At 44.0% G+C, this 16059-nt stretch overlaps 1 pseudogene; it reads left to right on the top strand.

Moving 5' to 3' along the window:
• Positions 1-1697: 1697 nt before the first annotated feature.
• On the top strand, positions 1698-3162 carry LOC125261328 (annotated as a pseudogene).
• The last annotated feature ends 12897 nt before the right edge of the window (positions 3163-16059 follow it).

Raw genomic sequence — 16059 nt, 5'->3', positions numbered from 1 at the left:
AGAATAAAGTGAGATGATGTGAATGTCTTGTTGAATGAGTGTTGATAGTCTGAGGATCATCAATATTACCAGAGAAACTGCTGAAAACACTCTTTATTTCATGTCAATAGTTCCTGTTTTCACCTCATTTATTATGCTGATGTCTTCAGATCTGCTGTAAATTGACACTTAAAGCTCATTTCATTGCTGTCAACAGACTGAGAGTATTTGTTGACTACAAATATGTACAATTATTTTTGTCTTTATGTGTACAGCTGTTTTCCTTACCATTATTCATATTTGGAATAATTTTGTAACATTATATTGTTATTATTTATATATAAAAACAAACCCAGTAACTGATATTTTTATTTTGGAAGATCAGTTCCTCCCACACTGGGATTAATCATCAGTGAAGCTCCTCCCACAGCAGTCACATCATCAGTGAAGCTCCTCCCACTGGAATGCATCAATAAATGCTGGAATATTCCCATCAGACGAGCACTGAAGCATCAGGAAGAGCTGAAAACAGTAAAGACTGAGTTTATTAAAGAGGACAGTGAGAAGATGAGTGATCCAGAACCCTGCAGAATGAAACACACTGAAGATACTGAAGAACAAAGAGGTTGGTGTTTATTCTTCATTCATTCATGATGCTGAACAACAGTCATGTTAGAAAGATTCAACAACACATTTAGATATGCAGTTCATCTAATATTCAACAAATGGTCAGTGAAGTGAGATCTGAAAAATGTTCATATTGATTATCAACATCAGGTCATAATACATATTTTTATATCTGGTTCAAAATTTGCAACAATGTAACCAAAATTTTAGACGTGTTTCAACAAAAAAAAAAAAAAAAAAAAACAGTAATATCAGTAAACACCAAATTGTATCAAGTAAATTCACTTTCCAGAATGGCTGACAGGGTTGTAAAGCTTGACTTAAGCAAAAGCTGATTTATAGTTATTGATAAAGTTGTATTTCAAGTTATTCATAGTTATATAGATTATTCTTCTTACAGTAACTTTGGTAACAGGGTTGATGAATGTGATCAACACTGTACAGTTTGTTTAAAAACTGAGACGATGGATTGAGGTTATTTTCTTGTCCTCCCATCATGCTGTAGAAAGAGCCCAGATGATGTCACTTCCTGGGCTTCACAGTTTTAAGAGGAAAATTCACTTGAGTTTGTTTTCAGTGTCCCACATTCACATGTGTGGAAGTCTGTGAAAGAAAAAGTGTGACCAACCCTTAATCATTACAGTTTTAGTAAAATAAATATCAATCTAAAAGTTGGTGTCAAAATATGACAATAATTGTGATTCATCAACATATTTAATAGTTCTCACTACAGAAACAGGTGATTTGTCTATAATGTTTTAAATATAATAATTGTTTCAGGGACATATAATAAATATATAAAAAGGCATCAAAGTGATCAGAATATTTCATAGCAGTTGTCTACTTCAGTACATGAAGGTTCACTTTTATGTTCTTTCACTTCATAATCCTCATTTTGAATTACTTTAATATACTGAAAATTAACTTTTTTTATTGTAATTTCAGAGCTGATGGAAGTGAAGGAGGAGAGTGAAGAACTGAGTGAAGTGGACGAGGAACATCATGACAAACCTGGAGAAAAACCTTCGAGTCGCTCAAAGACTAAAAAGACATTTCTAAAGAAAAGAGACAAGAAATCTACAACCTGCACTCAGTGTGAAAAGAGTTTCTCAACCAAACAACATCTTAAGATTCACATGAGAGTTCATACAGGAGAGAAGCCGTTCACATGTGATCAGTGTGGAAAGAGATTCACACAAAGAGGAAATCTTAAGAATCACATGAAAGTTCACACTGGAGAGAAGCCGTTCACATGTGATCAATGTGGGAAGAGTTTCTCACAAAAAGTCAATCATCAAGGAGAGAAGCCTTAAAGAACACATGATGATCCACAGTGGAGAGAAGCCACACACATGTGATCAATGTGGGAAGAGTTTTACAACAAAACAAAGTCTTGAGATTCACAGTGGAGTTCATACCAGAGAGAAGCGGTTCGCATGTAATGAATGCGGCAAAACGTTTCTCTGGGCATCAAACCTGAAGAAACACCAGAGAGTTCATACAAAGGAGAAGCCACATTCATGTTCTGTGTGTGGAAAGAGTTTTTCACAGCTGTGTAGTTTACAAGAACATGAGGAAAATACACACTGGTGTGAGAGAGTACATGTGCTTTGAGTGTGAGAAGACTTTTATTACAGCAAACCAATTAAAACGTCATGAGAGAATTCACACTGGAGAAAAACCTTACAAGTGTTCACACTGTGACAAGAGATTCAGTGTGTCATCAGATCTGAAAACACATGAGAGGATCCATACTGGAGAGAAACCTCACAAGTGTTCACAGTGTGACAAGAGATTCGGTCAGTTAGCACATCTGAAAACACATGAGAGGATCCACACTGGAGAAAAACCTTACAAGTGTTCACACTGTGACAAGAGATTCAGTTGTTCATCATATCTGAAAGCACATGAGAAGATCCACACTGGAGAAAAACCTTACAAGTGTTCACACTGTGACAAAAAATTCAGTCGTTCATCATCTCTGAAAACACACGAGAGGATCCACACTGGAGAGAAACCTTACAATTGTTCATACTGTGACAAGAGATTCAGTGATTCATCATCTCTGAAAACACACGAGAGGATCCATAGCAGAGAGAAGCCGCACACGTGTGATCAGTGTGGAAAAAGTTTCTCTTTTAAAAATCACCTGAAGATACACATGAAGATCCACGCAGTGGAGAAACCACATCACCACAGTCTGAAATCCAATAAGTAGTTCATCTTTATGTGCTGAGGAACAAAGTAGTTTCCTTACAGCCACAATAAGTGGCAGGACGGTTTGGTGGTTGCTTAGTGTCTGCTTGGAAAATCTGAAACTTCTCCTGAAACTACAACAGAACGATCAAATCACTGTTAAAACAGACTGTATGGATCCCTTAAGGTCAGTGTGACAAACTAGTGACTTACACTTAGTGAACAAACTGCCATGTTTCTATTATTGTCATTTACAACATAACAATAAAACAACCTACAACTGACTATTAACTTGTTGTTGCTCCTCTTCATTCATTCCATGATAAATCTCCCACCATTTCCCATCATCATTCCTTCGATCTTCTGGAGTAGTTCTTGTACCTGAATGTCTGATTTACTCTTGATCTTGTTGTTGGATCTTGAAAGATCAGTTTTAGATGTTCATCAATGCCTGTTCCAGATCCTCCAGTTCATCTCCATGTGTGAACAGAATCATGATGCACTTCAGAACTTCAGGACCAAATAAAAACTTCCAAATCGAGGATCTCTTCCTCATTTCCCACAGTTTCCTCTAGACTAGAGGAATGGTTAGCAGAACTGAGACCTGCTGAACAACCAGAGACCAGCTGCTCTTTCATCATCTCCAGATCTTTATTCAGATCTGGAGATGGATGAAAGACCATTTCTTTCCATTAGAAGATTCCGGATCACTGGATTATCTGGATGAAAGTTGGTCTCTGAAATGTCTAATATAATGTTAATATTCTTCTCACTGGAGGTCAAGAGTAAGAAAAGAAAATGTCTGTTTCACAAACAAACATAAAATATTGTTTTAAATGTGTAAATCAGGACAGATTGATTTGTTTTACTGAAGTGTCTCTCTCACCTCTGAACATGCTCTCATGACTGTAATGAAAGAAAAGAAGCATTGAGCATCATTCATTATGTTAATGAACGTTTCATTTATTAACACTTTATGAGTTTTTTTTTCACATTGAACTGCAGCTCTAATGATTTATAGTTAATACCAAAGAACATATTCATCTGTTTTAATCTTTAAACAGAAAATATGATTGAGTTGTTTAGAGAGATTGAGCTGATTTACTCCATCTGCAGAATCACAGATGAATCTCATCTGTAAATCTCATGATTCAGATTCACACAGTGAGAAGTGATGAGATGATCAGAAGAGAAAGAAATAACAGGATTGTAGGATTTGGACTTTTGAATTTTATCTCTAGAACTGTTGGAAAGGAAACACTAACCCTGGTGGTCCGGTCAGATCCCAGGAGCTCAGTCAACTGCAGTTCTTTCCTTTGATGATTTTACTGAAGCATTTGTGTGTGGTCTGTACAAAGATAAATAACATTTGCAATAAGTAAATAATACAGGCTTCAGATCCAATTATTTAACAGTCCAACATAACAAACCATAATACATGTAATGTGGAATATTACTCGCAATTCATGGTTTCACACTTACAAATAATCAGATAGTAAATAGTATGTGAAGTAGTATGCGTATTTGGCGTGCTGTCCGAGGATTTGGCTCAAACCCAAAACTTTTTGATATAAGTGAATATAAATCCCCAAAAATTGCAAACCAATGCAGGACAGCAGCCGGAAAAATTACTGATGACCCCCAAAAATTGCACTGTGTAGGCTGATTGTGCTGTTTGGTGGGTTAGTTTGAAGGGCCGGGAAAGTTCTCATCATATTTAATGAAAACACTGCTGCGGCAGTGAAGGCGAGTTTAGACAGGGCAGCAGTGGAGATATTGGAGCTCAGATGAACTGAGCTCCTGCGGGAGCCGAGGCGACATCACTGCTACGGCAGTGGAGATATTAGCCAGAGAATCTGAGCTTCTGCAGGAGCCGAGGCAACATCACTGCTACGGCAGTGGAGAGAATAGCCAGATGAACTGAGCTCCTGCAGGAGCCGAGGCGACATCACTGCTGCGCCAGTGGAGAGAATAGCCAGATGAACTGAGCTCCTGCAGGAGCCGAGGCGACATCACTGCTGCGGCAGTGGAGATATTAGCCAGAGAATCTGAGCTCCTGCGGGAGCCGAGGCGACATCACTGCTACGGCAGTGGAGAGAATAGCCAGATGAACTGAGCTCCTGCGGGAGCCGAGGCGACATCACTGCTGCGGCAGTGGAAATATTAGCCAGAGGAACTGAGCTCCTGCGGGAGCCGAGGCGACATCAGTGCTGCGGCAGTGGAGATATTAGCCAGAGGAACTGAGCTCCTGCGGGAGCCGAGGTGACATCAGTGCTGCGGCAGTGGAGATATTAGCCAGATGAACTGAGCTCCTGCAGGAGCCGAGGCGACATCATTGCTGCGGAAGTGGAGATATTAGCCAGAGAATCTGAGCTCCTGCGGGAGCCGAGGCGACATCACTGCTACGGCAGTGGAGAGAATAGCCAGAGGAACTGAGCTCCTGCGGGAGCCGAGGCGACATCAGTGCTGCGGCAGTGGAGAGAATAGCCAGATGAACTGAGCTCCTGCAGGAGCCGAGGCGACATCACTGCTGCGGCAGTGGAGATATTAGCCAGATGAACTGAGCTCCTGCAGGAGCCGAGGCGACATCACTGCTGCGGCAGTGGAGATATTAGCCAGAGAATATGAGCTCCTGCGGGAGCCGAGGCGACATCACTGCTACGGCAGTGGAGAGAATAGCCAGATGAACTGAGCTCCTGCGGGAGCCGAGGCGACATCACTGCTGCGGCAGTGGAGATATTAGCCAGAGGAACTGAGCTCCTGCGGGAGCCGAGGCGACATCACTGCTGCGGCAGTGGAGATATTAGCCAGAGGAACTGAGCTCCTGCGGGAGCCGAGGTGACATCAGTGCTGCGGCAGTGGAGATATTAGCCAGATGAACTGAGCTCCTGCAGGAGCCGAGGCGACATCATTGCTGCGGAAGTGGAGATATTAGCCAGAGAATCTGAGCTCCTGCGGGAGCCGAGGCGACATCACTGCTACGGCAGTGGAGAGAATAGCCAGAGGAACTGAGCTCCTGCGGGAGCCGAGGCGACATCAGTGCTGCGGCAGTGGAGAGAATAGCCAGATGAACTGAGCTCCTGCAGGAGCCGAGGCGACATCACTGCTGCGGCAGTGGAGATATTAGCCAGATGAACTGAGCTCCTGTAGGAGCCGAGGCGACATCACTGCTGGGGTAGTGGAGAGAATAGCCAGATGAACTGAGCTCCTGTGAGAGCTGAGGCGACATCACTGCTGCGGCAGTGGAGATATTAGCCAGAGGAACTGAGCTCCTGCGGGAGCCGAGGCGACATCACTGCTGCGGCAGTGGAGATATTAGCCAGATGAACTGAGCTCCTGCGGGAGCTGAGGCAACATCACTGCTGCGGCAGTGGAGATATTAGCCAGAGGAACTGAGCTCCTGCAGGAGCCGAGGTGACTTCAGTGCTGCGGCAGTGGAGAGAATAGCCAGATGAACTGAGCTCCTGCGGGATCCGAGGCGACATCAATGCTGCGGCAGTGGGAGAGAATAGCCAGATGAACTGAGCTCCTGCGAGAGCCGAGGCGACATCACTGCTGCGGCAGTGGAGATATTAGCCAGAGGAACTGAGCTCCTGCGGGAGCCGAGGCGACATCATTGCTGCGGCAGTGGAGATATTAGCCAGAGAATCTGTACTCCTGCGGGAGCCGAGGTGACATCGCTGCTGCGGCAGTGGAGATATTAGCCAGAGAATCTGAACTCCTGCGGGAGCCGAGGTGACATCGCTGCTACAGCAGTGGAGATATTAGCCAGAGAATCTGAACTCCTGTGGGAGCCGAGGTGACATCACTGCTACGGCAGTGGAGATATTAGCCAGAGAATCTGAGCTCCTGCAGGAGCCGAGGCGACAGCACTGCTGCGGCAGTGGAGAGAATAGCCAGAGGAACTGAGCTCCTGCAGGAGCCGAGGCGACATCACTGCTGCGGCAGTGGAGATATTAGCCAGAGGAACTGAGCTCCTGTAGGAGCTAAGGCGACAGCACTGCTGCGGCAGTGGAGAGAATAGCCAGATGAACTGAGCTCCTGCGGGAGCCGAGGCGACATCACTGCTGCAGCAATGATAGAAAAATTCCATTTTATTGGTATTATGGTATTAGTTGAGTTGGATATGGTGGCTTGTAGGTATGCGTGAGAGATCAAGCTGGAGCTGAAACTAGCTGATAAGTGTTTGTTGGGATTCTTTAATATGGAAGCGATTATATTGGATGTAGTTCTTAAAAGCTTCTGATGACCACCAACCAAGTGTTTGAATCTGATGCTGGGAGAGTCCTTTTTGGGTGGCTGTAGTTGCTGCTCCTATGGGGAATGGATTGTAGAGTTCTTGGGGAGGCAGCTTGAAGAATGTAGTTGGGAGGTGTCAAGGAGAGTTTTTAGTGAGTGGTTTATGGAAATATCAGCTCTGAATAATAAGGTACCGGCGTTGGGAATGGGTGCACCTCTGGTGCCAACAGCTTGAATTTCTAAGAGGATCTGATGTTGTTGGCAACAGAGTTTGGTTCCAAGGCTGTAGCATTTGGTGGGATGGGCATCAGGTTGTAGTAGACAGGGTGAATTGTGTTTTGTTTGTGGGACAGTGAAGAAAAGCCGGGACCGAGGCTGTTAGCGGAGGCAGCCTCTTACTCGGGCTGGCCCCTGGAGCCTGGGAAGGAACAGGGTGGTTAGAAAAAGAGGGAAGCTGGAGAAAATAGGACATCTGGGCCTTCGCCGATAGCGAAGGCAGCCTCACGCTACAGTCTGTAGTTGAACTGTACACCAAAGACAAAAGAGATGTAGGGTGAGAGATGGCAGGAATGAAATGGCTGAGATGGCTAAGCTAGTAGTAATTCCTGTTTAGAACAGTTTGGACAGTTTAGGAAGGTACATAAATATCCTATTGATTACTTGTGCCGTGAAGCCTGGAAATAAACTGTATTCAAGTTAAAGGGTCATGAAACCCAAGAATAAATTTTTTGAGCTGTGAACTGAAATGTATAGGCTGCACATCATTGAAAACACTAAAGGTAAACACTCATTTTATTTAAAAGTTTTTATTTAAAATTTATTTTTATTTTATTTAAAAGTTAAAATTAGTTATTTTTGCATTTTTCAGAGTGATTTCTATCTTAGAAAAGCAAAGCCGGAGCAACATCACAAAACCTGACGTCATCGTGTGCTACCGGCAAGATCCGGAGTCCTGGTTGGCTCCAAGTATGGGCTGGTCGAACATGCTGACGTCAACAGTTTCTACATTTATTCATGAGAAAAAGATCATTCAAGCCAATCACTGTGCTGTAGCATAAGATTATAATCGTGGTATTATGCAAGAGGAAGTATCACTTCTCTTGCCTCTGTCTCTTGTCATTCAGAGACATATTGTTGGTGTTCGTTTCCTCAGTGCTACAACACAATGTGTTTTCCTGCGACGCGACCAGAGCAGAAGTTTGGGTGCCTGCGGTTTGTTTTGCTGTAAGCTACCAGCACAAATGGAAAATATGTTCGCATGAGATCGCATTACAATGGAGAATTCAAATATCACAAAAGCGCTGTTCATCACCTCTGCGTTCGGACACACAAGCCGTATGTATGTTTCCCTCAGCACAGCAGCACGAGTGTTGTTTTGTTTTTTGCCCACGATGCGGTCAGAACTGAAGTTTGAATACGAACACATGAAAAATACAATTGTTATGCTATACATGCGGAGTGCGCATATGATCGGTTTCAGCGCAGAGCTTTGCATTGTGTTTAACAACACTAGCCACGTGGCTCATAGCTCATACAGAATAAAGTATTCATGTTTAAAGTTTTTATAGACATATTTCACACATTCTCCTGCACCAAACATGAACCAGCACGGTGTATGCACACATAGTTCAGTAAGTCTTCTTCAAATTAATTGTATGTGCAAACTGGACACTGATACAGTGGTGTGGCCTATCTGAACGCAATGACACAATTATTCTAATAAACAAAAGACTGATTCTGAGAGTGCAGTGCTCGTAAACGTAATCAAAGTAGCCTATTATTAGCCCCATTAAATATTCTTTCGCATTTCTCCTTTGTGCTTGGGAGTTTGTTGTCATTTTCTCTGTGCTCATATATTAATATTCATTATTGTGTATAATGAGTGTGTTCTGTGCTTCATTGGTTGTTCTCTCCCCTCTTCCCTGATTCAGCTGATAGAGTGGAAAGTGTGAGCTGGCTGGGAATGAGTCTGCGCTACGGCGTGGCTCTGGCTTGCTGAAGGCCTGCTCCGGCGGCCTGATGTTGGAGGAAGGCCTGTATTCCCCGAGACTCGAGCTTGGTGCTCGACTGCCTTGTTGTCCATTTCTTTATGGCAGTAATGATAGAATGGGCAGGACTAGGGAAATACATGGAAGGAGATCGCTGATGTTTCAACCGCAGTGACGAAAGTAGGCCGTTTGTTTGGGCTGATGCCCCCCGAGATAACTCTGCGGGATCAACGCCGGTGTAATTGCTCCTAGTAAGGCCAGAGGATTGTAGCAAATATTCCTTGAGGACGAAAGATTCTTCATTGGATGCAAAAAGAGATTAATTTCGGACATGTTGGGAATTTAGGGTGGGTCAGATGCTGTAAAACTGTCGAGGAATATGGGTGAGTCGACTCTGTCTATATATGTAATGTTGGAGATTGAGACGACAGGGTGGTAGATCCAAATGCAAGCTTTATTAAAAGAGCATAGTCACACAAGCAGGAAGTCAAACACCAGTAAACAGGATCAGGAGAGACGAGGCAAAGGGTAGTCCAAAACACAGGCAAATATCAGGGCAGGCAGCAAACGATCATAATCCAGGAAACAGTCCAAAGTCAAAAATACAGGCAGGGCAAGAAACACAGAGACAAGGTCGAAAACAAGGTGAAACACAGAGCTAAACAATACTCAGCAATACTCAGTGTGTGATTTTTTCCTAGATGGGGAATTGTGGGAAATGTAGTCCAGAGTGATGTGTGACTGTCCCTGCATTCCATTCGGAAGGACTCATCCCTATGCCTTAATTCCTTCAAAGGGTTTATCCTCCGGAGTGAGAGCTTCAAAGGGATCAAAAAAACTTTTTTTTTTTGGAACGCACTTCTGTGTCATCTTAACGTGACAATCAAGGAGGAGTAGATGTGCAAGCTGCGCCCTTTGTTTAATTAATTAATTAATTTTTATCGCACCATATTGTATATTTGTATCTATGAATTTGAAACATTTGAATGGACTGATAAATGGAGCTGTAAAGTATTTTTGTTGAAGTACAATGTTGTTTTGACCATATTAATGTGGCAAATCTTACTCGTATAAATAGTACAGTAGTATAGAAAAATACTATACATACATTACTAGGTAAAATCGAACTCCGAGCCTCCTGTACCCATTCTGTTATGTCAAATAACTTCCCTCTGCAAAGGATCATGGGGACCCGAAGTGTTCATCAGTTGTACCCTTCGAAATCCTTCATTCCGAAGGGCCATTTGAAGTGGCCAGTTTTGAGCACTTCGGTTTGGAATGACCCTTCAATATGGCGGCCATGATTATTTTCACTCCGAAGAGTCCTTTGGAGGGTGATATATCCCGTTTGGAACGCACCACCTGTGTGCCATGAAAAGGTGACAATGGTGAACCGGTGACCTCAGGTGGGGAGTAGCAGGAAACAGCAGGCGCAGGATACATGACAATATATATGCTTTCACTCATGCTAATTGGGTAAATATGTTGATTACAAATTGCTAACAGCTGGCTAAAGTGACGTGATGATTAGCCAGATTATTTGAATGTTGCTCCTCCCGAATTTTGTCAATCAAACATTAAGTGAAATACTATAGCTCCATGATTAACCATTTAACTATAATCTTCAACTCACACTTAAGCCGAGTTCAGACTGCACGATTTTAGCCCCGATTTTGGTTTTGAGAAATCGCAGACAAATGCCCGAAATCACAGGCAAATCGGTGCTCGTTCACGAGAGTGACAATCATGCAGTGTGAATGAGCAAAGACACGATCTGAGAGAATCGCCGATGAGTCGCCGACACCCGTGAGATATTTGGCATGCTAAATATCTGGACCTGTCGGCGATTCAAAATCCTGCTGTGTGAAAAGTGCAGCGGGGAGTTCGGGGAGGAGTTATAGACCACAATATCAGCAAGCTTGGCTTCATTTCAGATAAACATTACAATTCTATCAAACAGAACCAAAGCACAAACATTTGCTTGACCATCCGCAACAGCAGCACATTGAAAAGTTATGTATTTAGCTCCAACTGTCATTGCAGAACACACAATCCTTGTTCCTCGCATCTCCCCAAACATTTCCTCCTTCGTATTCTTCTTTTCTTTATGTTGTTTTCGCTGCAAATCAGCGCACAGGCAATTTGTATTTCAAGCTTCTTGCGGGCTACTATTTTAAATAATAATCCCACCGTGTGTCTCAATCAGCTCCCTAGTTCAGTAGTCAGGGCACTGATCAGGGTATCAGCCACATTCACTTTCATTATATACTGATTCACGACCTAGGGAGCTACGGAGCTGATTGAGACGCAGGGCCAGTCTCACGTGAGAACTCCGGTCTTGAACGCGTGATATCGCATTGTTTCCTTGTCACGTCTCGCGTGTTTGGTTGTGAAATGTAGTTTGCGTGCCAGACAGAGTTGTTGGCGATTCTTCCTATTGTAAAGTCATGCAGTGTGAAACCTTCTGTCGCCGATCCATTGTTCAGTGTGAACACAGCAGAGACTGAATGCTGGCTAAGATAGTCATGCAGTGTGAAAAGAACAGTGACCCAACTACTTTGAAAATCGTGCAGTCTGAACTCGGCATTATACTTGCAATTTACTGCAAACATCTTAAAACATGAATAACAATCTCCCTCAACAGAAGATGACATCAGTATAATCAAAGTGATCGTATAATCTGACGACAGATGTAAATATAGACGTGCATGAACAGATAGTTCATGCATGCTAGTTAAACATGCTTAATTAGTTGTTTAATTTAGTTACAATAACGTCAACACTCAACAATTAAATGCCAGATTACAAGCTAAATTTTCTCATAACTGTATATCAACAGTAAATAACTCACTTTACAAGATGACCGCACTAGAGACTAGTGAGGGAAGGAAATTGTACTAGACAAAATGCGGCTAGTTTTACCACAAATATCGTCTTTCAGATGATCCTTGGAAGCCAAAATCGAAGTCAAAAATAAAATTAGCTTAATATCACAGGCCTAAAGTGTAAGCAGATTTGAATGTTTAGTTCTCTCCTGGCTCTCAGCTGGGCGCTGGTGTTGCAATGGAACGTTCTATTGTTGCTTCTTGTTAGTGTATATTCTTTGGTATAAAGCCCTGTTCACACCGCCAGCGACACACAGTGATAAAGCGACAGTGACCGTTGGCGACAGAATGTTCTTGATTCAGCCTTTTGAATGAATCATTTGAATAAATAACTCAATGGCTCACTCATTAAGACAGTCACATGCCACCATCTACTGGCAGGTTTAATTTCATGATTAAAAGTCTAAATTTCCCACCAACATTTCTGTTGTATGTGTGTCCAGTGACAGGAGACACGCAACAAAAGTAAGGAAATTTCAACTTTATGCAAATGAGGAGTGCATTTTGCAAATGACAACCAATAGTAGTGAAGGCTCTCTGGAGCTCACGTCACCATCTCGAGTGCAGTCAAGACAGACAGGAATAGTTCCGGAGTGATTTCGCTGTTTTATATGATTTGACTGTACATACATATAATAAAATTATGCGTGAAAAAAAAACAGTCGGCAGTCTTGTGAGTTTGATTCATACATTTTGTGTTGTTAATATGATGCTATGAGCAGTTTAGCACTGCTGCAGTTCATATTACAGTTTCCCTGCATTGTGTTGATTATTAGGGACAAGAAAATTGATTATTCGTCAAATTCGCATGACATTTTAGTATTTTTTGACTATGAGTGAGTTTAATTTGTTGATAGATCGATCGTTAATCTAGTTAATGATTTAATGCACTGAGCTCTGCAGTCACAACACTCTACAACAGCAGAATGTTACTTTTAATTATTTTAAACCTAATTCCTAGTCAAATTAGAATGATTTCTTAGTTTTACCAATGACATTAGAGCGACAGCACTAGGAATGCCCACAAGCGAATTCACAGTACAGAGACTAGTGACAGTCAGCAAAAAACTCGCTGGCGGTGTGAACAGAGCTTAAGCTTGAGTGGAGAGGCAATATTCCTCTTGTGTTCGTGAGTTATGCTCTTTACACAGGGATTGGGGATCTGAATTTTAATATTTTTATAACTCTGAGAAGAATCTGCTGAAACAGTGAATGTTAAGTCTGTCATTTACTACTCACCCTCATGTCGTTTCACACCCGTAAGACCTTCGTTCATCTTCGGAACACAAATTAACATATTTTAGTTGAAATCCAATGGCTCCATGAGGCCTTCATAAGGAGCAATGACATCTCCTGAAGCAGTGTTTTGAAATCGGCCGTCACTAAATAATTAGTTATTTCGTTTTTTCTGGCGCACCAAAAATATTCTCGTCGTTTTATAATATTAATATTGAACCACTGTACTCACATGAACTGATTTAAATATGTTTTTAGTACCTTTATGGATCTTGAGAGAGGAAGTGTCATTGCTCCCTATGAAGTTCACTTTGGCCTGATTTTGGCCTAATTTTGTTCGAAATGATGTCACATCAGTTCGTTCTTCGATTTCGTTTGAAGTATACCGGGACCTTTATGTACCTATCTGAAATAAACATGTTTACTCCAGAGGGAGAAACTGCCACTAAATATTTCACAGTGTTGTTGGTATAGTAGTGACTGTATGATGCACTTCTAGGGTCCAGGTTTTTGGCTTTCTGCAAGACAATCAATTACACAGATTGTGTTTGAAAAGCGTTCTTTAAATGCTTGGGGCAACATTGCTTTGATTGTTTCATGACCACATATCATGCAACCACATAACTGTCACAGATCTCTTGTTCCCCTGGACTCTAATTCCCATGATCCTCCTGTTTCCACACCTGCACTCACTTCCCTCGTCATCTCCCCATCATCACTCATCACCTGCACCTCATCAGCACTCCCTTTATATTGCACTCACTCCCTTCACTCATTGTCCGTTCTCTGTTGTGTTATGTGTTAGTTTGGTGTACTCTGCCTATGTTTATTAAACGTACCTTATATTACTGTGGAAATCCGTATCTGCCTCATCTCTACACCAGCAACCGTAACAGAAGAACGGACCATTAAACCGCTGGATTTCCACTGAAAGGGATGGCTATTTCCTTCATTGCCCTGGCTCCAGCTTCTCCCATGCCATTTCCTTGACGGCCGGCGATCGCCTCATCGGGCTCCTACAGGTTGGTCGTTCACTGGAGAGGTATGTGGAGGAGTTCGTTGAACTAGCTTATCTGACTAACTGGGCCGATGCTTATTTAATCGCCCTGTTTTTGGACGGACTGGATGATGACACTCTCCGTTTTGATGAACCTGATTATCGTTTCTCCATAAGTGAAACGATTTTTGTTTTTGAATAATTCCAAATTCATGGTTGAAAAGGTTCAGGATGAGTGTTTGTCTCCAGTCTGTCCAGAAACACGGTTGGCCAGGCCAGTTAGTCAGCCTCCGTATTCCTCCGCATACCCCTCCAGTGACCTCCCTGCCTGTTTCATACTGGACCCACACTCCTCCGCTGGGTCCAGTAAGCGGAGGAGGAGGAGGAGGAGGAGGAAAAGAGCTGCCCCATCCAGTCACGAGCCTGCCGCTCCAGCCCTCACCAAGGAGGCTCCAGCCTCTCACGAGCCGCCAAGTGATGCGGTGTGGCTCATTGACTTTTTCACAAAGCCAGTATCTCCAGTCTCCGCCGAGCCAGTTTCTCCAGTCGCCACCGAGCCATTATCTCCAGTCTCAGCCGCCGAGCTCTCTGCTTCGGCCGCCGCCGCTCCAGCCTGTCACGAGCCCGCTCCAGCCTGTCACGAGCCCGCTCCAGCCCAAAGACTGTTTACCCTCCCTGCCTCCCTCTCCTGCCTCCTCCCATTTGTGTCAGCACTGCACCTCCACCTCAAGCCCCCTCGCCCAGATCTCCACCTCGGTCCTCTGGGCGATTACCTACACCTTGGCTCCAACCTCCCTCGTCTCCACCATGGTCCATCAGGCCAACAGTCTCACCAGTCTCCACCCTGCCTCCGGTCACACAATGGTCCCTAGTCAGCCTGCCCTCACCTCTGGACTGCACTCCTCCGTCTTCGCTCCGTCCCTCAGTCTCAGTTGGCCTCCTCACTCCCTCCTGTGTTCCCTTTGTTGTGTGTCGTCTGGATTCTACTGCGGCCTTCTGGAGCCCCGGCTGCGCTTCGGCATCTCCCGCCGGTCCTTCAGCGCCGCCTGGGCTCGACGGCATTACGGCTGCGCTGGAAGCCCCTGACCCGCCATGGCTGCCTTCGGCTCCTGACCCGCCATGGCTGCCTTCGGCCCCTGCCATGGTTCTTGGACCCACCCTGGAGACCTCCACTCCAGTCTGCTCCTCCCCCTGCACCGGCATGAGGTCTCCAGGGCGCCCACCCCCCTCCCGGTTGTTCCATCTACGGCGCGAGGACGCGCCTACCGGGAGGGGGGGGGGGTAGTAATGTCACAGATCTCTTGTTCCCCTGGACTCTAATTCCCATGATCCTCCTGTTTCCACACCTGCACTCACTTCCCTCGTCATCTCCCCATCATCACTCATCACCTGCACCTGGACTTGATCATCAGCACTCCCTTTATATTGCACTCACTCCCTTCACTCATTGTCCGTTCTCTGTTGTGTTATGTGTTAGTTTGGTGTACTCTGCCTATGTTTATTAAACGTACCTTATATTACTGTGGAAATCCGTATCTGACTCATCTCTACACCAGCAACCGTAACAATAACAAGATCCTTGGTGTGTTCAGACATTATGTCTGTCCAGATTCCAACAGTCTTGTTGACCTGACCTGATGTTTTAAATTGTCGTGCTAAATCAGCCATCAACTTTTGCCTTAGTTGGTCCACAACCGACAGGAATGGTGAAGTAGGGGCAAATACTTGCAGGTGGGATACAAGGGTTTTAAACTCAATGAGTGGAATCCCTGTATACAAGAGAGGGTCTGCATCACACTTCAAAGTACTATCTGCAACAGGGCCTGATAATGCTGGCAGTGGTGGAGCACTCATTCTGCAGGTGATGGACGGCCCTCTTGAACAGGTGTGGTCTTCTATCTCTGGGTCTGAC

The sequence above is a fragment of the Megalobrama amblycephala genome, unplaced genomic scaffold (genome assembly GCF_018812025.1).
Source record: "Megalobrama amblycephala isolate DHTTF-2021 unplaced genomic scaffold, ASM1881202v1 scaffold391, whole genome shotgun sequence".
NCBI classification, from domain to species: Eukaryota; Metazoa; Chordata; class Actinopteri; order Cypriniformes; family Xenocyprididae; genus Megalobrama; species Megalobrama amblycephala.
This window is presented reverse-complemented; position numbering and strand designations above follow the sequence as displayed.